The sequence below is a fragment of the Thalassophryne amazonica genome, chromosome 23 (genome assembly GCF_902500255.1).
Source record: "Thalassophryne amazonica chromosome 23, fThaAma1.1, whole genome shotgun sequence".
NCBI classification, from domain to species: Eukaryota; Metazoa; Chordata; class Actinopteri; order Batrachoidiformes; family Batrachoididae; genus Thalassophryne; species Thalassophryne amazonica.
The window spans coordinates 17,293,836-17,317,596 of NC_047125.1; the positions used below are offsets into that span (position 1 = coordinate 17,293,836).

Here is a 23,761-nt window from a genome sequence, read left to right on the forward strand (position 1 = left end):
TGTGTGGCTTCATAACAATACTGCTGGCAAACGGCTTCCATCCCACCAGGTCTGGCAGGTGGCTTTTTCCCTCTCAGCACATTAGGAGGAAATGTGCAGGCCAATTTGCTAGTAAAAACGAACATCACAAATCAAAGCGGAATATAATTGCTTTCATTTCTGGTGTAATTCAATGTTTGGGGTTTGGGTTGTGGTGGTGGGATTGTGGCTGCGCTCGCATTAGCTTCTCCTTGTATTTACTCACGTGGCTCAACCCCTTGGTTGTCTCACTGGTGGTTACACAACATACAGATGGTTTTGTTTGCCTCTACCAGCATGCATGCGCATGCATCAATGTGTTTGTGTGTCTGTGCACGCCTGGCGTGAGTGCAGAGGGGGAGGGCTGCTGACTACTGTTTGTTGTGCAATGCCTAATGTTGTGTCATTATGGAAATTCACACTTCATTAATTAACTCACAGGCTATCACTTGGATTTGGAGGCGCAGATGTGTAAAACAATAACTGGAGGAGACAGACTGTTGTACCTGTACTACTGCTCGACCAGACTGCAGATTTCCCCCCGCCGTCTTTCATTTCACTTGATTCTAATCAAATTCAACATTGCTACAATATGACTTATGTATAAAACCTCTCGAGTGTGCACAAATGTACAGTATGTTTGTATATAAGCAGTTGTGGGTCTGTGTGTTTGTGTGTCAGTAGTGTGAGCTGGGAATGAGATTGCCTCAAATTGATTCCCTTCGCCACACGCCCCCCCCCCCCCCCCCCCCGACTCTTGCACTTGCTGCTAGCCCTGCAGTGCTTAGAGATGGGTAGTCGTGTCTATCTTCTCTCAATGCAAATCAAGTGTGACAGGTGTGCCGTCTTCCCGTCTATTCTGCCACTTATAGCCCACAGAAGTGAAAATGGGAGTGCTCAGAGTGCGGAAGAGGATGATTGGTAACAGAAATGAGATACTTTGTCATCGGACCTACTGATTGAGCTTTTGGGGTGGTGGGGTGCCTTATCTGTTTCTTTAAGTGAAATCAGTAAACAAAATATTTCTCTTTCAAGCACAGATAAAGCCATTTATTATATGTGAAAAATAAAGCAAATTAAAAAAGAACAATAACGAGGATGCTATGCTACATAATAATATCATGGCACCACTCAACCAGCAACCTTGTTAACTATCCTGTTGCCATTCCAGCTATAAAGTGAAAGGGCGACGCGAGAGTATTGGACTGGGCCTAAGACTACCATGGTGCACTCCAGATCAAATTCTTTAAATGGTCGACAAGGGATGCAGCCAGCTTGCAGCTAATGCTAGCTCACTGTAACATCAATTTTTATGACCGTACAGTGGCCCTTTGAAAATGTTTCAAATGAATGGCAGCACTTGGGTGCTGCATCTGATAGATTTTGTTGTTTAAGTAGCACTTGATGAAAGAGAGAATGTGTGTTGACGTCAAGATACTCCATCACTTTGCAGAGGCACTTAGAGCAATTAAAGGACTTCCGATGGATTGAATGTGGCGTAAAGGCACAAAAATACTTTCTGTGCTTCAGATGAATTGCTTTATTTTATGGGTATAATGTCAGTAAAAGACCACGTTCACACCCTATCCTTGCTTATTAAGTGTTCTTAAAAATCTCAATGGTCATATTAGTATTTACTCAATATTTTTACACAGATTTAGAAAGACACTCAGGAAAGCGTGTATTTTACAAGGCCAATTAATCTTATTCATGCCATACTCCGACCTTTAAACGTAAATCTCCCCTGACACAAAATTTGAAAAAATAATGAAATATAGTATAACAAATGTAAAGGTGGAAAAATGGTTCACATACTTGTTTCTAGACCAGATGATTCCCAGATCAGGAACTCCCCTGCCTTTTCTCCATGCAATGTGGAGTTGTGTCACAAAGGTCAGCCGGAGTAAATTTTGTGCAAAATCAAGATGCAGATCCATATCAGATCTGCTGTGGTAAACTGAAATGGAAATAGGGAGAAGCTAAAAGCTCTTACAATTATAAAACAATGATTTTTCACTTTTAAAAACACAAAAATTATATATATATATATATATATAATTTTTGTGTTTATATATATACTTGGCAGTCCTACAAGAAGTTACTTTTTGTTTGTAAGTTCACAATTGATAGTTTGTTCAATGAAAATAAAAACATTACTTTTATCAATTTCATCAATTTTATTTATATAGCGCCAAATCACAACAAACAGTTGCCCCAAGGCGCCTTATATTGTAAGGCAAGGCCATACAATAATTACGGAAAAACCCCAACGGTCAAAACGACCCCCTGTGAGCAAGCACTTGGCAACATGGGAAGGAAAAACTCCCTTTTAACAGGAAGAAACCTCCAGCAGAACCAGGTTCAGGGAGGGGCAGTCTTCTGCTGGGACTGGTTGGGGCTGAGGGAGAGAACCAGGAAAAAGACATGCTGTGCAGGGGAGCAGAGATCAATCACTAATGATTAAATGCAGAGTGGTGCATACAGAGCAAAAAGAGAAAGAAACACTCAGTGCATCATGGGAACCCCCCAGCAGTCTAAGTCTGTAGCAGCATAACTAAGGGATGGTTCAGGGTCACCTGATCGAGCCCTAACTATAAGCTTTAGCAAAAAGGAAAGTTTTAAAGCCTAATCTTAAAAGTAGAGAGGGTGTCTGTCTCCCTGATCTGAATTGGGAGCTGGTTCCACAGGAGAGGAGCCTGAAAGCTGAAGGCTCTGCCTCCCATTCTACTCTTACAAACCCTAGGAACTACAAGTAAGCCTGCAGTCTGAGAGCGAAGCGCTCTATTGGGGTGATATGGTACTATGAGGTCCCTAAGATAAGATGGGACCTGATTATTCAAAACCTTATAAGTAAGAAGAAGAATTTTAAATTCTATTCTAGAATTAACAAGAAGCAATATGGGTGAGATATGCTCTCTCCTTCTAGTCCCTGTTAGCACTCTAGCTGCAGCATTTTGAATTAATTGAAGGCTTTTCAGGGAACTTTTAGGACAACCTGATAATAATGAATTACAATAGTCCAGCCTAGAGGAAATAAATGCATGAATTAGTTTTTCAGCATCACTCTGAGACAAGACCTTTCTAATTTTAGAGATATTGCGCAAATGCAAAAAAGCAGTCCTACATATTTGTTTAATATGCACATTGAATGACATATCCTGATCAAAAATGACTCCAAGATTTCTCACAGTATTACTAGAGGTCAGGGTAATGCCATCTAGACTAAGGATCTGGTTAGACACCATGTTTCTAAGATTTGTGGGGCCAAGTACAATAACTTCAGTTTTATCTGAGTTTAAAAGCAGGAAATTAGAGGTCATCCATGTCTTTATGTCTGTAAGACAATCCTGCAGTTTAGCTAATTGGTGTGTGTCCTCTGGCTTCATGGATAGATAAAGCTGGGTATCATCTGTGTAACAATGAAATTTAAGCAATGCTGTCTAATAATACTGCCTAAGGGAAACATGTATAAAGTGAATAAAATTGGTCCTAGCACAGAACCTTGTGGAACTCCATAATTAACCTTAGTCTGTGAAGAAGATTCCCCATTTACATGAACAAATTGTAATCTATTAGATAAATATGATTCAAACCACCGCAGTGCAGTGCCTTTAATACCTATGGCATGCTCTAATCTCTAATAAAAATTTATGGTCAACAGTATCAAAAGCAGCACTGAGGTCTAACAGAACAAGCACAGAGATGAGTCCACTGTCTGAGGCCATAAGAAGATCATTTGTAACCTTCACTAATGCTGTTTCTGTACTATGATGAATTCTAAAACCTGACAAACTCTTCAAATAGACCATTCCTCTGCAGATGATCAGTTAGCTGTTTTACAACTACCCTTTCAAGAATTTTGAGAGAAAGGAAGGTTGGAGATTGGCCTATAATTAGCTAAGATAGCTGGGTCAAGTGATGGCTTTTTAAGTAATGGTTTAATTACTGCCACCTTAAAAGCCTGTGGTACGTAGCCAACTAATAAAGATAGATTGATCATATTTAAGATCAAAGCATTAATTAATGGTAGGGCTTCCTTGAGCAGCCTGGTAGGAATGGGGTCTAATAGACATGTTGATGGTTTGGAGAAGTAACTAATGAAAATAACTCAGACAGAACAATCGGAGAGAAAGAGTCTAACCAAATACCGGCATCACTGAAAGCAGCCAAAGATAACGATACGTCTTTGGGATGGTTATGAGTAATTTTTTCTCTAATAGTTAAAATTTTGTTAGCAAAGAAAGTCATGAAGTCATTACTAGTTAAAGTTAAAGGAATACGCGGCTCAATAGAGCTCTGACTCTGTCAGCCTGGCTACAGTGCTGAAAAGAAACCTGGGGTTGTTCTTATTTTCTTCAATTAGTGATGAGTAGTAAGATGTCCTAGCTTTACGGAGGGCTTTTTATAGAGCAACAGACTCTTTTTCCAGGCTAAGTGAAGATCTTCTAAATTAGTGAGATGCCATTTCCTCTCCAACTTACGGGTTATCTGCTTTAAGCTGCGAGTTTGTGAGTTATACCACGGAGTCAGGCACTTCTGATTTAAAGCTCTCTTTTTCAGAGGAGCTACAGCATCCAAAGTTGTCTTCAATGAGGATGTAAAACTATTGACGAGATACTCTATCTCACAGAGTTTAGGTAGCTACTCTGCACTGTGTTGGTATATGGCATTAGAGAACATAAAGAAGGAATCATATCCTTAAACCTAGTTACAGCGCTTTCTGAAAGACTTCTAGTGTAATGAAACTTATTCCCACTGCTGGGTAGTCCATCAGAGTAAATGTAAATGTTATTAAGAAATGATCAGACAGAAGGGAGTTTTCAGGGAATACTGTTAAGTCTTCAATTTCCATACCATAAGTCAGAACAAGATCTAAGATATGATTAAAGTGTGGGTGGACCCATTTACATTTGAGCAAAGCCAAATTGAGTCTAATAATAGATTAAATGCAGTGTTGAGGCTGTCATTCTCAGCATCTGTGTGGATGTAAAATCGCCCACTATAATTATCTTATCTGAGCTAAGCACTAAGTCAGACAAAGGTCTGAAAATTCACAGAGAAACTCACAGTAACAACCAGGTGGACGATAGATAACAAATAAAACTGGTTTTTGGGACTTCCAATTTGGATGGACAAGACTAAGAGTCAAGCTTTCAAATGAATTAAAGCTCTGTCTGGGTTATTAATTAATAAGCTGGAATGGAAGATTGCTGCTAATCCTCCTCCTCGGCCCGTGCTACGAGCATTCTGGCAGTTAGTGTGACTCGTGGTGTTGACTCATTTAAACTAACATATTCATCCTGCTGTAACCAGGTTCTGTAAGGCAGAATAAATCAATATGTTGATCAATTATTATATCATTTACTAACAGGGACTTAGAGAGAGAGACCTAATGTTTAATAGACCACATTTAACTGTTTAGTCTGTGGGGTGCAGTTGAAGGTGCTATATTTTGTTTTCTTTTTGAATTTTTATGCTTAAATAGATTTTTACTGGTTATGGGTGGTCGGGGAGCAGGCACCGTCTCTACGGGGAAGGGGTAAGGGGGGGAGGGCAGGGGGAGAGAAGCTGCAGAGAGGTGTGTAAGACTACCAACTCTGCTTCCTGGTCCCAACCCTGGATAGTCACGGCCACGGTTGGAGGATTTAAGAAAATTGGCCAGATTTCTAGAAATGAGAGCTGCTCCATCCAAAGTGGGGATGGATGCCATCTCTCCTAACAAGACCAGGTTTTCCCCAGAAGCTTTGCCAATTATCTATGAAGCCCACCTCATTTTTTGGACACCACTCAGACAGCCAGCAATTCAAGGAGAACATGCGGCTAAACACGTCACTCCCGGTCCGATTGGGAGGGGCCCAGAGAAAAACTACAGAGTCCGACATTGTTTTTGCAAAGTTACACACCGATTCAATGTTAATTTTAGTGACCTCCGATTGGCGTAACTGGGTGTCATTACTGCCGACGTGAATTACAGTCTTACCAAATTTACGCTTAGCCTTAGCCCAGCAGTTTCAAATTTCCTTCAATGTCGCCTGCCTCTGGCCCCGGAAGACAATTGACTATGGTTGCTGGTGTCACTAACTTCCATTTCACAAAACAGAGTCGCCAATAACCAGAGTTTGATTCCTCGGCGGGTGTGTCGCCGAGTGAGAAAATTGGTTAGAAATGTGAACGGGTTGGCGGTGTACACGGGGCTTCTGTTTAGGCTACGCTTCCTCCTTACAGTCACCCAGTCGGCCTTGCTTTCCCAGCTGCTCGGATCTGCTGGAAGGGAACTAATGGCGGCTAAGCTACCTTGGTCTGCACCGACTACAGGGGCCTGGCTAGCTGTAGAATTTTCCACGGTGCGGAGCCGAGTCTCCAATTCGCCCAGCCCTGGCCTCCAAAGCTACGAATAAGCTACACTTATTACAAGTACCATTACTGCTAAAGGAGGCCGAGCAATAACTAAACATTTCACACCCAGAGCAGAAAAGTGCAGGAGAGACAGGAGAAGCCGCGATGCCTAAATCGGATAAGAGCTAGTAGCTGCGCTAAGCTAGCAGATTCTTAAAAACATACAAAATGAATAATGTGTAAATAATTTAGAGGTGATTAATAATTTACCATTTATGTTGGTAATACAGATGTTTGAAGATTTCAACGGCCATAATAAGAAGGCTAGACTTGCCTTACTGTCAGAAAGCTCAATAAAACTAACTAAATTAAGAAAAGTAGCCAACGTGCATCAAAGTGAAACAGTGAAATAAAGCTAACAAAAATTTGGAAGTCCAGGAAATGAAATGAAGCTAGCTAAAATTAAGAAGGCTTCAACATACACAAAAGTCAAAGAAAATCAAGTTATCCCAAATGAGGAAGGCAGCCACGCTCACTAAAGACAAATAATGAATGCTAGCTGAAATCAGAAAGCTAGCCAGAGATTGCTCAATTCAGAATGCTAAATAAAGCTTGACAAAAGTTCAAAATTTACTTTAAAAAATTGATGCAAGTGAAAAAGTTTTGCCATGTGAAAAGAAAAGAAAACCTGCTGCTGACTATTTATAAATAAATGTTAACAGTCATCTTTAGCATTACAGAATTGCGTATTAATTTTATAATGTACATTTTATAATTATAATTCATTTTAGGCTGTAACCTCTTATTTCAGTTGCAGTTTGGTTTTATTTGAGTTTCGAAGCTTCATAATGGATTGGTTTCTTTAGATAGGGTTAACTTCATTTTGTTTTAAGTTGTACACTGTTGTCGGAATTGTCAGGTTGCTGCACATTTTTCTGCACCATACAGGCATGGTTATGTGACTTTTGATGGTCGGTTCCTCCATTATTTCATGACAAAACTTACAACGTCGATAAACAATCCTGACGCAAAGCTGACTAAAGTCTAAAAAAAGGAACAGGTTCACTGCACATTTAGCAACACACAGTCAAACCTTTACTGCTTCTTTCTTGGTCCTTTCCCAAACTGTTATTCCATGAAAATTGGCATGTTTTATTCTTTATATAGTATTGGGTGTAGCCCTGGTGACCAAAAAAAAATAAAATAAAATAAAAACGAAACAGGTATTACAGCACACGTGTTCCACTGGTGTAGACGTGCTGACAAAAATCTCATTAGTTCACCCTTTCATCTACGTGGGTTCTGTGTCTCTTTTGTGCACACACATATGTGAAGTGACTATTCCATTTAGAGAAGTGTCAAAACACACCCTGTGAGCACATCAGCGTCTTCCTCTCCTCTGTCAGCTCCAGCAGAGGTTGTGTGGGGGTATGTCAGAAATGTGCGAGATAGATAAAACATGCAGAGCCAAACAGCTTTGTTTCATTCAGCCTCTCTCTCTCTCTCTCTCTCTCTGTTTTCCCTCCTCCTTCCCTTGCATAGGCTGTGAATACCCTGCATCTGAGAAATCAGACCAGACTGACTCACAGGGCTCTGTGAGCCAGCGCCACCGAGGCTGCCAAAGCATGCTGGTGCCAAGCTGTCCCACCATGCACAGAGCCAGACCCACGCTGCTGCTGCCACTGCTGCTGGTCCTGGGTCTGCTTCTCCACCTCGCCGACGCTGAAAGTAAGTGGACCCGCGACGTGCATGTGTTGTGCACCAAAGGTGGAGCCTGCTGCCACATTTGTCAAATGCACATGGATGGGGCACACGATGAGATGCCTGCTAATACGTTGGGGTACTTGTGTCCAAATGATTCCATCTGGTTCATCTTTTTGCCACTATTTCATATTGCAAGGGCTCCAGAATTGGAGGATGCAAAGTTCTTGCAGGTGTGTGTGTGTGTGTGTGTGTGTGTGGGGGGGGGGGGGGGGGTCTCTGTTGCAATGTCGTTCATGCTGTGGAAGTAATTAAGAAGATCACTCTACTACAAGCTATTATTATTTTTATTATGATGATGATGATTATTTTGTCTTGCACCCCAAAATACATTATGAAGGCTCCCTCCCAATATTTGGGAAATATAGGAGCTAATACAAGCCCAAAGTGTAATATCTGCACTCCATCTTCTGTGCCAACATGGTTATGGCATGTTTGCAAAGATTAAAGCCTCTCTTAGGATATGGCCAACAGTTCTCCAGTACTTTTCCATCAAAGAGCTTTACAATGATGCTTCACATTCACGCGCACTCAACTGGTACACAACTGCAAACAAAAGGTCGCTTCAGTGAGTTGTCTGCCTGATAATGAACTGAACAGCAGATCCTCTGCTCATGAACCACAATCTCCCTACATAAGCAGTACAAAAATAAAAATAAGATATTGATGTTTAGACTCGAACCTCAACAGTCAAGGCTCATTTTTGGCTGTGGGGGGGGGCAGTTATTAAAGCACATGTAACAGTTTTAAAAGCGTCACATTTTACAAGATCACGTGTTATAACGAACATTTTAATATATTCTGTGTTGGAATTGAAAATAATCAAGCTTGCACAATGTCATGGCTGTCCATTTCGAAGGACCACTGCAACCCAAAAAAGTTGGGTATATATAGAAAACCATTTCATTCAAGCCTATGTCCATTACACATTGCAAAGTTGACTTTAAGCCTACAACACTTTCTGATGTAACTGAAGTCCAAAACATATTCAGTCACTTGGAAATGTACATGTATCCATCCCCTGAATGTCTGAAGAAAAGCTGGCAATAAAACTGATTATTTGAAGGTGTAAAACCACAGGGGCCCCTTACTTATACAACCTGTCATCTTGGCATTGATATTTTTAATTAATTTAAATCAAGTTTGAATGATTTGCTTCAAGTTTGAATTTAAGGAAGATAATGTTAGATTTTTTTTTATCTCGAGAAGCCTGATTTACTTTTTGCAACACTTTTGGAGAGCCTGATGTAGAGTTTGATGATCGGTTTAAGGTTTGCAGACCCTTTTAACATTTAGGGACGTACCTATCCACATCAGTTTTGATGTTTAAATAAAATGCACAGGCTTCTTCAGGCCAGAAACCCATGATAAGAAGTCATTAGAATTGAGTTACTTGACATCAGACACCTGCCCATTGATGTGTGACAACAGTTTTCAAACCTCATTGAGCCCAGCTCGGGCACCCCAGCACCCCATGCCTCCCTCACCCCTCCATTTTTTTTTTTTTTTTTTTTTTAAATACTAAAATCCATGAATCATTAGCTTCTGGAGTCACAGAGGGATGAATAAACGTTTTATTGCACCCTTTGCACTGGCTGAAATCCCCTCAATGCAGCTGAATATCTTTGAATGAAGGGATCATTTATCCAAGGTCATATACAACAGAGCCAACGCAAAGTGAAATTGATGGGCGAGATTTTCAGCTTTGTGCTTGAGAAATGTTCCCTGCAATCTGTTCAAATGCGTTTTATTTTTCCCCTCTCTGACTCCCAACACATATGTCTCACAGTGGGGTATAGGCAAATGGAGAAATGCTTTTTTCCCCCCATTTATCCCCCTTTTATGTGCAAATACAGGATTTATTGACACAATTTAATTAGGGGACATTCCCAAAACGGCATTAACGGTCGATAAATGTTACCATTGAGCGGGCTCTTTTGCAGCCATCTTCTCCGAAACTCCCATTACCAACATTGTCGTGTGAATTTACACAGAAGAAGAAAAAGGGCTATCACCATAATCTTCTTACAGATGGTCTTGGAAAAAAAAAAAAAATCCCCTTATGTGTCCAGACACGCCACAGCTGACACAAATGCACAAGTGCAGTCTGCAGCCCTCAAAATCTTGACGCCTATGTGCTTTTCATCCCTGCTCCCATTAATTTCCTGCCTTGAGCCGTTTGTGTGGAAGCAGCTGTTGTGCCCAAACCTTCCCTCGCACACTTGTGCTGGGTCATCATTCAAAGCCAAAACAAACGTATCATGAGGTAGCCACAGCGGCTGTTTGCTAATGACTCAATGTGTGTGGGACTCTGGGAGGTCACGGGGGAAGAGGTGCCCATGTCTGAACACGTCAGCTCTGGCTGTTCATTCCTAGGGATAAACATTTCCTGGGAATTCCAAGATTTGGAGCATAATGCTGTGTATCCCAGATGACAGTGTTATGATGGCACAACATGTGTTCAGTGTGTTCAGTGTTTTTACCTTTAACATATCGCTACGTAACAGTGCATGCACACAAAGTCATTGGAAGTGTTGAAATTTAGCAGTATTCTATTTACTCATGTTCTTTCCATGAGTATTTGACCAAAAACACATTGAAGAAAAAATTACATTGTGACACCTGGTTAATGGATCAAGTAGGGGATTCAAAGGTGAAATTTGTGATTGAAATACAGTGGGGACCTTGTGTGCTCCGTGACCACTAGAGGAGCCACGAAGGCCCAGAGTAACCCTGAAAATGAGACAGCTAACGGGACTCTGGTGAAACAAGAAGTTCTCAACAGCAGATCAGGTGGAGGAGGTAATTAGATTAAATTGAACTTTATTAATCCCTTGGGAACAGTTCCTCTGGAAAATTGAGGTTCCAGCAGCATTGTATAGCAGCACACAGAGTATCACAGTTTGCAAATATAAATACACAATATAAATATCATACAAAACCAATCAATACTGGTTTACTGGCTACTACTGTTCCTCTCCTTCCTGTCCCCATCTTCCTGATACTCCTCCTCCCCCAAGTGAGGAGTTGTACAGTCTGATTGCCTGAGGGACAATGGCGTTTTTCAGTCTGTTGGTCCTGTACCTGGGAAGGACCAGCCTGTGGCTGAAGAGGCTCTGGTTGCTGATGCAGGGGGTGTCTGGCATCGTCCATAATGTCCAGCGGTTTGCCCAGTGTTCTCTTCTCTGCCACAGTCACCAGAGACAGAAGAGAGAGATGATTTGTAAGCTAGTGGCTGTCAAGGTGGATAAAGGCTCAGATTTCCCAACCATTGGACCTGGCTATGGTTGTGTCAAGGACCGGGTGTTTGTTGACATGGAACGACATTCCCATGTTAAATGAATCCACGCACAGGCACCTCTAGATCGATCCTCGATGTAGAATTCCACTATCGCATCCAGGAATCTACCAAGAGACTATCTTTCTCAGCACTGAGGGGATCGATACAAATGAAAAAACATTAAAGAAATTTTTGACCCTGTGTATGGTGGCGTGGTACCAGTTAGCACATGCTGCCACACCCAACTGTGTTTAATACCAGCAGTTGCATGCTTTATGTGTTCAGTCCACATCCTACAATTCTGGGAAGCATTTTATCACAAATTTCACCTTTGGAGAGTGCCTGATTCTGCTGATTAAGCATGATTGTAACATTGGCAAAAATCAATAAAATGTACAAATAATCTTCTCCTGAAATGCTGGAATCTGAAGGCACATACATGAGCGATCAAAGCTGTCATCCTGAACGTTGTGTTACCTATTGTTCACCTGCTCCTACATTTCATATTTGGTCTTTTTATGTTCCACAATCCATCTCTCTTATGTTTTACCCTCATCTTTGACCCTTGTACATACTTCAGAAAGAGGCAAATATGCCCATTAAAGCAAACCAGATGGTCCTTCATTTGTTGCTCCTGCTCATTTACAAAGGGACTAGACAAGATGAGGTTCTCTTCCCACCTGAGTGTCAAAAAGACCTCCAACCACTCAACACCAGTCCAGACAAACACACAAGCCAAAATTTTACTCAGCCACCAGTCTGAATGGAGTCTTAGTTTCTGAAGAGTAAAGCTGCCCTCTGTCGGAGCTCTGTATTGTGTGAGCTAGCCTATGGCTGTGGACATGGTAGAAGACGAGAGGGTGGAAAATGGGTGAGTTGACCTGCTCAACAAAAGGCACAGTCCTCTGAGCCAGTCCTGTACCAAAGGTGGACAAATGGGCTGCTCTTAAGAAAAAACAGAACCCCAAATAACCACATCACTATCTACCGTGGTTGAGTGGTTTGGGGGAAAGTTGGTCATTTTGCCCAGTGTTCAAACCTGATGGATTCAAACATTGTTGATGGTTGTGTTGCTCTGGTCTGCTGCCTCTTTTTGCCTTTGGCCTTCTGTCTCATTTTCTCCTTCACTCTGTCCCTGCTGCTCTTCAAATACGTCCCATTTAATTTGTGTGGCAAATTGGGCTTGGCAATAGTATGAAATGGGGGTATAATTGTCCCCAGCGAGCCAAGAGGACAGAGAAAAGAGGAGCAGTGAGGCAACAAACAGTCCCTCTGTGAAACAGCAACATAAAGAATAGTGTCAGAGGATGTCAGGAAGCTTTTAACATGTCCAAACTACAGGACCACGTCAAACTGTCGTGTCTGGGTGTTTTAATTGATTCCTCCCATTTCTGTTGGATAGCACGGAGATATGGCCCCAGCGGACAGGCTCGTCCCCTAAAACACCTCAAACAGCTATCGACAAGCTCTTCTTCCTGTTAAGATCTTAACAACCAAACATTATTGGTCTCACATGCTTTTAAAAGCTGAGCTCACAATCATGGGCCTACTCAATTCACTTGATACTCGATTGATCAGTTGACATCATATTTGGGGTCTACTTTATTTTGATTTTCTTTTCAATAATTTATCAAAATAATGTCTCTAGCAATTTATTTAGTATGTTTTGAACTATAATATACAGAAAACTAAGTTAATGACACTTGATTGGACAAGTCATAAGGGGGAAAACACCCAAATTGGCAAATTTTGGTGAAATGATGACCATAATTATAAACATTTTTCAGCTTTACATAGATTGTTTCCTCGTCCCAATTTCTGACTTTGTTAGTTGAGTTAGTTGAGTCACTGTACAGGTTATGCATCACCATATTTCATTTTTTTTTTTTTTTTTTTTTGGTGGGGGGTAGCGTTCACGCTGGGAACTTCAAGAGCCTTCGAGCTAACATACTAATACCAAAGATATTGCTACCTTTTACTGGGTAATCCCCACTGGGTTTTTTATGGCATGCTGTAATATAAGACCAGTAAAATCTCTTCCATTCAGGTACATTTATGAATGCTGCATATATACCTGGAACTCTTCAAGTTTCACTGAGGCACTCTGTCAATCCACAACTCATCTTAAGTGTTTCTGGGCAGCAATAAAAACTAAGAATTGACATGGGGGTCAGATATATGGTTGACTTGGCCTGCTTTCTCATTATAAGTGAAGCCCACCATGGTAGAATTGGAACCCGGTCAAGTTCCTCCTGTTCAGGTACAACATGGTTGTTGTGTGTTTTTATCTCCAAAGATTAGCCAAAATGTCACAATAAATGGACCATGATTTAAATGAAATGGACCAAACAAAGTAGGGGTGATGATAGGCTTAGAATGGGCCGAAAACTGAACCTTGAGGCACTTCATCTTTTGGAAATAAGAATGACAAGAAGACAAAATATCCTTAGGGACAGAAAGGATCTCAATTTGGTTCACGATTAAGCGGGAAAAGGCATTTAGGGATAAAGTATGCCCAATCAAAGTGTGCATGTGTGCGCATGTACGCACTACAAACGACATCACCTTGTAGCAAGGCTGAGAGCCAATGATACTTTATTCCCCAGATGACATAAGGCTGTAATATGTGTATTTTATGCATGCCTGGCCTAATATGAATTATTGTAAAATAGTGTTGTATTTGCATATGAGCTTCCAGGCTGTACTGAAATTAGCATTTTACAACAGCTCAAATTAAATCCCTCTGCTTAATTTCCCTGCATGCTAATTTGATTTAAATTGAGTCTAGTCTGTTTTGCACTCAAACCCACACAGTGATTACATGCAGACGCACAATACGCACACACACATGTGAGCAAACAGTATGTTCTCTTAAGAAGAGCACACTGCATTCACCCCCACGCACGGCTTGCATGTTTGTGCATGTGCATAAAACCACATCACAGTGGCGGGCAGAACCACCTCGCTGTGATTTTGATCCGACTTTAAATAACTAATTCCCCCCGGTCGTTCCCTCGTTCATCATTCTGCCGGACACTGTTCAAGTGGAAAACTCATTGTCGGCTCCACTCGCTCAATTCAAAGACGTGTGTTACCGCAGTACGGTTTTACACTCAACAACATCTGCACGCTGAAAATGGCGCGTGCGGCGGGTTCGCACTTCAGATAAATGTGCCGAGAGTGCCGGTGCTTAATTACCATCTCGTTGCTTGGATGAAGACCTTGAAGACCTTGTGACAAGACTGTGAATGTGAGATAAAACAATGTTATCAGGCCCACGCAAGATGCTTCTTACTCACACAGTGAAACAAATTAGATGTTTTTGTTGTTTGTTTTATTAGTTGAAAAAGCTGATACCAGCTCCTTGTCAACAATGTGCTGTGCAATTATGTTTTAAGGCTGCCTCAGGCTTATTATTAAGTCCACAAATGATGATTTCTCTGGCAACTACGCCCGATTGTTTTATGCAAGGCCATCAGCTTCATCTGTGGATTACAGTCATTTTGGTTTGCACTTAGACCACAGAACTGCACAAACGCCAAACAATTTTTGCCAGACTTCTGACCCTCCCACTCTCAAGAAAAGCAGATAATCGCATTCATGTAGAAATGCTGTACAAGCCCAGATGTGGGTAATTAAAGGCTGGCCCCTCAACCGCTAATGTTATATCTAAGTGCACTTACATCTCTGAGAAGCATTGACTTGAAAATAGCGGGGCAATTTAACCGCCCTGCACCACTCATGCCACAACGTGTTGACACTGACAGAACAAAAGCAACCACAATCCCAATTGAAAAGCCACTGGAGAGCATCAGAATCCTTTCTGTCGTGAAAAAACACCCCCAAAAAACAAGCACAACAAGACCAGACTTCGTTGTGGTCACACACAAACACCTACACAAATGGTGCAGTGTCACCCTGCCTTTGAAGCCAGAATCAGCCGGTGAGCTGTGCACAACGCCAGCTGTTTTGCATCTGCCCGCTGTACGCCTGGCACAACTGTGGCCTTGCTGGAATATGTGCTCAATCTGATCAGGCTTCACACAGAATGCCAGCGAGCTGTGTAACAGTGCAGGTGTTTCGTGACATCGCCACAGTGACAGTGCAATTAATAGATTGATGCTGTAGCTGCGGCAATGGGATTACTGGACCAGTCAGGCCTGAAATACATGAACGTTCTCTGCACAGATGATGTTTTACCACAGTGCGCACAACAAAGACCTATAGTACATATCAAAAACTGTCCATGTGTACTAATCTAATACTAGAATTTAAGTTCTTTCTGCCCAAACAGGGTGTGTGTGGATATTTATTGCAGGCTCAGTTGAGCTGGGACAATGCCTGCTGCACCATCACATATTTCTGAATCATTTTTTGCTTTGGTGATGCTTTCCATGACTTCAGTTTGATTGATTATTGATATATATGGTTCTAGAACTTCTATAATACCAGACAACTGCAGGGGTAACATCTCATTTCTGGTGTTTATCTGGAAAGTCTAAGGCCTACTGTGATGGATTGAAGAAATGCATGATTAATGGATCTGCAATTGTGACAGTTTTGATCATCCACAAATCCTTTTCTTGTTCATTAAATGCACTCCTTTCAGCTGATGTCTGCTGAGTCTATTGGAAAGTTTTGTGCATGCTCAGAACTTTGAGCGGACAGCAGATGATGAATTTCCCAGGTGGTTGCATATTTGTTTACGGCTTTGATCTGTAATTATTCATTAGCTTGCCAGTGGACTGCCAGTAGATGTCATGTTTGTCAGGAAAGTTGCGAATGGCTATTCCAAGAGCATGATACTACTACGATCGCCGATGATCCAGAAAAGTGCAAAAAAATGGCTTTATCTGGCATGCCTACAAAGAGGCTGGCTTCCCAAAAAGGAGCCAAACATGATCAAAAAGTCGCAACAAACGCTGCTTCGGCTTCAAATTTTTACCCCAATGGAGGACGATCAAATAAGACTCAAGCCATACTCAATATGAAGGAAGCTGTTAAGACTACGGATACTCGGAAGTTACCATGTATGCTCAATGATTTGGAGAATGGGGATGAAATTTTTAAGCAGTTAAAAAAAAATGGATCCCTATTTCAAATCTGGTGCCAATGATGGCCACAATTACAATGTATGCCAAGATTGACAATGACAGAGCAAGAAGTTACTATGACGCTTAAGAACGCATCCCAATTTGCTATTTGGGATGAAACAGGAAGGAACATAACTCTGGAATAGCCCATAAGACATTTGGTGGTTGCTTGCTCATTCCATCAGAGGCCCAAATCCACCGAAGAACAACGGATTTGGCGAGTTTTAGTCATCCACTGTTAAACCATTTACTCTACCTGTCATAGTCTGATTACACCTAACGAAAGGCATTTCTTTGCAGAGACTACAGCAGCCATAAGAGGCTAATTTTCTCTGTTTTTCATCATCACATTGTTTGACTTTTCTGCACAGAACACAAACTACAAGGGTCATCTGAAAGTTCTGTCTCCTATGCAATTATTCCAGTAACAAGCCACTGTCTTTTTTGTCCAAAATGTGCTATTTCGAATTTTTATTTTTTTTTTCTCCTTTGAGGACACTTATGTCCAGACATCTACGTGCATGCGGAAAACACCTGGCCCTAGGCCTGAGCTTTGCTCTCACTCCAGGGGTCCAAAGACTGTGACACATTGCAGTGATCTGGGTACAGCACATTTGTGTGCCTGTGGGATACGTTGAGAGTCTGCAGTGAGGTTAATGGTCTAAACCATTCATCTCCACTGTGTGCCTCGGGCAATCTCTCAGTTGCAGCCACAGAGCATACATCCCCACCTCCTTACCTACAGCACTCTCCAATGCTATCCGCCGGTTGGGAATCTTTATGCCCTGAGCTCCACTTCTCACAGTTGATCACTTTCTGCAGAGTGATGGAGTCAGTCTTCTTGGTCCACCAATGCTCTTTCCGCACGTTGCATCTGTCACTTTTCTGTCACTCCTCCCTCTCGTTTGTTTGCTTCCTCACTCATTATGTCACTTGTCCGTGCACGCTTGCCGACATACCCCTCCTTTTGGTTTCACCACACTACCAAGTGAGTCACGGCGTTCGAGGAACTGCAATTTATTGCGACACGCAGATTTAGAGTGGTTTATTAGTTACGGCAAAAGAGTGAAAGCCTCCATTGAGAAGTGAAAATACTCTCACACCACAGCCGACCCAAAGGCTTTCCATTTGAAACTCAGCCAAGCCCTCATTCCTCACGGTGCAGGGCCTCAAGCGCACGTCCCATCGCTTCAGCAGACATGGACTGTGCTCCCTCTCACATTCACAGACACTCACGAGTACTTCTTAAAAAGAGTGCCCGGGCATACAAAACCCATCAGGCATCCAGGAACCATCTGTTCACATCAACACTAATACTCACATCTTTGATGTCAGACATCATTTTCTCAACAAATTTACAGCACAAAAACAGCTTCCATCACTTCAGGCACAATTAAGAGCTTTTAAATCTACAAGTTAAACCTGGGAGAATTTTATAACACGTCTTAAATATTCTAAGTATTATGGGACATAATTTTCTAAATAGACAGAAGCAAGTTGTGTGAACTCTATTAGTCCACATCAGTGGGATGGATGGAGCCTTTCGCGAGGCACATTCAACTGCATGTTTTGACTGTGCATAAGGGACAATGTCTAAGATCTAAGGATCTAGTAGTTTTGGATCCTGAGATTAGAAATCTTTCTGATTGAGTGGCATGATGGATTCAAAGGAAGCTTTTCAAAATTGAGGAGCACCTTTGGTCTAAAGGAGTAACTCTGGTGACTATGGAAAAACAAAACCTGTGGGGAATATCTTTCTGTCCATCTTATTTTCTTCAGAAAATATCAGCCTCCACTTGTAGAAGGTGCTAATGATTCATTTCCGATGCTACATCACCATCCTCTGGTGGTTTGATTGTATTACAAATTATTTAGAATGGGGCATAGGTGTCTTCACTGTGGGGCGACTGCATCCACATTGGGGGGGCTTCTTCACTTGGGTATCAACTAGACAATGTTTGATAGTTGCAACAGGTTCCAAACTGATGAAAGAGTCAGAATATTCAACCAAATGAAGAAGGTTTGAGAATTTGTCAGAACAGAAAATTATATATATGAACCACTCCAATGAATGAAAAAAAAAAAAAAAAAAATCACAGCCTTCCTTTTTAAAGATTTGTTAGCTGGCCCCGGTTATTTACAAGATGGTTCAATTAAACTGATACAGTAAGTCAAATGAACCATTATGTTTCCTGATCATTCAGTGATGTCCCAAGTTCTAACAGCTGGTTTTGGAGGTTGCAATGACCTGAAAAAGTGAGCCCAGTGAGCTGGAATACCTATCCTCTTTCTAAGAGCTCGCTGTCCGCTGGCTAAAACACAAGCCAGAGGGTAAGTATACAAAGAACCCAGAACTGCAAAGTGAAGTTGAAAATAAATTAGACTGTTACCTGAACAAAGCTTGGACAGAAACTTTCTTCTTGTCATTGAGCTTCAGAATTGTTTTGCACTGCAGCACCACCAAAAACTCACGGCATTGAAGCGCATGAACTATGGATCCCCATCTGTCACAGAGACAAATAACGACCTTCCTTTTGATGTAAAACTTTGATTCAGCTGTTGTTTCAATTGGGGAGTCTTCAAGAGATGACCAGTGTTGGAGTCCTGTACTAGGCCTGAAAGGATTAATCGAGTAACTTGAATAATTCGATTACAAAAAAAAATGTTCAAGGCAAATTCTTTACCTTGAGGTTTCATTTAATGCTGTAGTACATGTACTAGGCCTGTGTGTAGCACTGTAATGCTCCCACAAAAACGGACAAGAAGACCATATAACACGCACATAACTAATGTAAGAGCTAATCAACAGTGGTGGGCACACTTCCGATAATCCGAAAATTTCAGACACTCTGTTCAGGCTCCACAGACAACAGCATTAAACTCTAGTGCCTAAAACTCTCGTGAATATAGTCTCTGGGTTTATAGACGTTATTGTATTTGCGTTTAAATTCCACGCATCTTAAATGTAGCAGACAGATTATCTGGAATTTTGTTTGGCAAGTTTTCAAGGCCGCTACTGCCATATACTGGCCGGTAGTGTTCATGGCAGTATTCGCCCCAAGTACTAAGCGTCTGGGCACCAGTAGATGGCAGTGTTCTATTTATTTTGACCCGGTTATATCAGATGGTGGTCAAATCAACTTTTTGGCTTTGCAAATGGATTTTTTTTTTTTTTTTTTTTTTTTACAAATTACGTTTAAAAACAAAACAACAACAACAAAAAAAACATTACAAGACAGCTCTGCGGTTGGATGCTTTGTAGCTCTTCAGCAGCAGGAGGTGGTCGTGAGATATTAAAGCTTGTTACTCCACTACACGATGCAGGACGCGCGATTAACCTGAAACTCGGTCCAAAAAATTCTCACACGAATGAAAAATCATCTGAAAAATGGCCAAAACACGCACAGTGTAAAGCCAACATTTATATGTCAAGATAAGGCTTTTCAGAACTGACCAATTGTTAACCTTGTCCTTTGTTTTATCTATGTTTTTATTATTTATTATTGCATTTTAACCTGTGAAGTGCTTTGTGACTTATGTCTGTGAAAGGCACTATACGAGGTCTGTCAATAACGGTCCTTTTAATTTTTTTCAAAAAGTATATGGATTTCATTCATATGTTTTTACGTCAGACATGCTTGAAACCTCGTGCGCATGCCAAGAAAAACTCCCTCATGTTTGTTTTTTTTTTTTTTTTTTTTTTTTTTTTTAACTACAGGAAGAAACCTCAGCAGGCCAGCTTAGTGGGTGACCATCTGCTATGGCCATACTTGCAAAGCAAATCAAAATGTACAAAACAAGATTAGCAGAACATGTAATGGCAGAAATTTGGCAGAGAAATGACATGTAGTCTAAAGTGGCAATAAGGTGTAGCTTGGACTCCTAGTGATACAAACTGTATGAGCAAATCAGTCAATGAAGCAAGATATCAACCAACCCAGATGTACCTGATGTTCCAGTGCGCACATATTGAGGCATGCTCCCAAATTCATTTTCTGTATACCTGATTAATAAACAGCTTCTAATTCAAACATCAGTGTCTGTCCCAGTATACCTGGGACACAATCCTACTATTCTTGAAGCCTTTTTGACTTTTTTTTTTTTATTACGTATATGTGATATTTTGCAGGTGTGCAAGGTAGTGCAAAGCAAAAGTAAGAAATCACAAATGTTGCAGGACCACAGCATCAAACTGCAAGAAACTGTAAGAAACCACCCTCTGCAGACAGTTACCATGAATTCTAGCAGTGTTTCATTTCTGTGCACCAGTTGTATTGTGCACTTTTATCCTGACATTTCAAAATTGGGAATTCTATTGTCATCTGCAAACACATTATAGATGCACAATTAAGATGGTGATGTAATAGATATCTCGTCCGACAGCTGCAACACTCAGTTTTTATCCAATTATTACACAGATAAATGCCATCAGATCCAATTAACTTCCCGCTTTGTGCTACAAGTGACAGCATTTCATTAATAAGTCAACAAGACACAGATAAAGACATTAGTACAACCGCATCAGCTGCATTTGCCTGTTGCTAGCAATGTTGCAAATGCAGATTTTCTCCCAAGGGCAGCTTGTGACTGTGTGAGGCTTGTTTGCGGGAGGTCAGGGAAGACGTGGAGGGAGCGGGAAGAGGGTAAATAAATAAGTATTGCAAATAAACTCCTCTGATGCACTGTTGTCAGGGTATTTTGTGTGGAGGATGCACTTGAGGGCATAGCTTAGCTTAGCTTGAGGGATGTTATTACACTTGCTGGCTGATGGAGAGCGATGTGTGAAAAACAGCCTTGTCACTCGACCTTAATCACTGGCAGAGGAACAAAAAAAGAAGGAGCAGCAAACAGTGAAAGAGGGTCTTGTGACAGATTTTTATTTTTTATTTTTGAAAGGTAAGAAAGAACTATACACAAGGAAAAGATTTCACATGGGGAGGACATAGATGGCCTTTACAGTGAGCATAGAAAATGAAAGCAGCTCATGTCACGTACAAACACACTGAGACTTAACTCAGTCTTCTTAAAGTAGTGCCGGAATGGGTGCACATGTATTGGGTGGGCTGTATTTCTTAGATGAGCTTTGTGTGTGTGTGTGTGTGTGTGGAGGGGGGGGGGGGGGGGGTATTTTACAGTGCTGGTCGTACATCATTTAAAAAGTCCCTGAGGCTCTGTGAATCTGACCAAGATCGATAACAATGATGTTCTAAGTCAACAGCAAATGGAAGGTGGTGGAATTCGTGTTTCGTGTCTACGTCCCCAGCTGTTCCCCACCTCATTTCTGCTGCTTAGTGGAAATTCACAATAGCAGCTTGGCTTCAGAAGAAATGGCCAAAGGAGTGTGTGTCTCTCTGGCATGATGTAAAAAAGGAGATCCCAGATACTCCTGAGGTGTATAAGCTGCGAGCATAATGTCGGAACCAAGTAACAAATCTCTGGTGCTGAAAAATTAATCAAAGTTTGAATGTCAAGTTTCTTGAATGGCCACTTGAGGCTGGCTCCAAAATCAAAATCGACCAATTCCCATAGAACTCCAAGTTAAAATGCCAATTTTACGTCAGAATTATGTTTACAGCCTTGTACAGACAACAGTTGTGCCTTGCATTCATTCATTCACATGCACACTCACACATAGATGACAGGGTGCTACCATGCAAGGTGGCCGACTGCATACCGGGAGCAACTGGGGGAGTTAGGACCTTGACAAATGGCTATGAGTCATTTTCTGGTCTGGCTGGGGTCTCGAATATAATGCTGAACCATTAGACCATCACCTCCCCCATAAACCCATAAACGTTTGAATAATTGGGGGCGTGGTTACTTTGAGTGTCAGCCATTGCGAGCTAGAGCAGCTGTCTGGTTTCAAGCTGCTGTGGATTTGATGATGTTTATCCTTTCTCAGCATTTTATTAGAATATATGAAATGATATGACATGTTGTATAGTTCCTTATAGCAGTGGACCATATAATAAGTAGTTATTCAAACACAGAAACCAAACTGATCCTTTTATCATTAGCTTGTATGGAAACAACAAGATGGGTTTGTTTGGGCTTTACTTGTCCTGCCAACTTCATGCCAGTTTTATCCATACTTCAACCCTTTACCAATCATGGGTTCATCAGGATGTAGTCATAGCTAAAGATGGTGACATCTTGATCAGCTCCATTCAAGCTTCACACCTGACGTAAGCCCCTTCGGCTGCTCCCTTGTTTTCACTCGGAGTCGTCACAACAAATCCGAGGTGGATCTGGATGTTGAATTGGCACATGTTTTACTCCGGATGCCCTTCCTGACACACTCCACATTATATGGAGAAATGTGGCAGGGGTGGGGTTTAAACCAAGAACCTTGCACACTGAAACCAAGTGAGGTAACTACTTGGGCACCACCCCTGCTCTTCAGAAAGCCTATGGGCTACATCATAGAGTTTGTCCAGTATATACACCCCCACACAGTCTATGCTATCAAGCTGCAGAAACTTGACAGCATGAGATATACTGGATATCTACTACAATAAGCAACAGGTTCGTTGTCATCTCCTACAACACACTCCACTCATAGTTCTTGAAATGGAGCAATATCGTCACCTGGTGGACATTTACCAACAATGCAGGTATAGCAGAATTTCAGCAAGACCTCAAGTGTGTATATATGGTGGTGGGGAGTCATTACTGCCTTTTTTGTGGCCCAGAAGGAAGCATAAAGTAGTGCCTCGTAAAGCATTCTAATTGACACCACAAACACTCTTTTATATCACATGCAGCATGGATCAAATCACTCTTAATTTTGATTGTGATAGATTAGTTGCAGTTTTGTGGCTCCTTGGTTTGTTAGAATCATGGACCAGAACTCATCTGTTTTCTTGAAGTTTAATACAGTTCGTGCTTGAGCCTAAAATTAGAAACACTGCTGTAATTATTTATTCCCAAGAGTGGGAATAAAGTGGAAAATAAACAACTTGCATTAAGGATGAACATAATGCAATGTGAAACTATACTCAATCTCATGTTGGATTTGTTAAAAAAAAAAAAAAAAAAAAAAAAAGCTTCCTGGTGTGAAAGGTGTTTCCGTACTGGCATGTAGTGGTTTCTCAGACTACTATGACATCCAGTGTTGTGAAGCTCCTGCTTTGTGGACCTCATCGTCATCTGTGGTCATTTTTTTTCCTGATAAAAAGTTTTGCACTGTGGCTCGAATATACAATAATATGACTAATTCTTTTGTTTTTCTTTCAGCAGTAATAAAAATAATAATAATATCGCTGTTTGAATA

At 41.3% G+C, this 23,761-nt stretch overlaps 1 long non-coding RNA gene across 1 annotated transcript in view; it reads left to right on the top strand.

Annotated features, from left to right (window-relative positions):
* The window catches only part of LOC117505144, a 512,557-nt gene extending 504,534 nt beyond the window's left edge, over positions 1–8,023 (top strand). The window contains exon 9 of the long non-coding RNA XR_004559034.1: positions 7,897–8,023. This is a non-coding gene — a long non-coding RNA (uncharacterized LOC117505144). The remainder of the gene's footprint in view (positions 1–7,896) is intronic.
* The last annotated feature ends 15,738 nt before the right edge of the window (positions 8,024–23,761 follow it).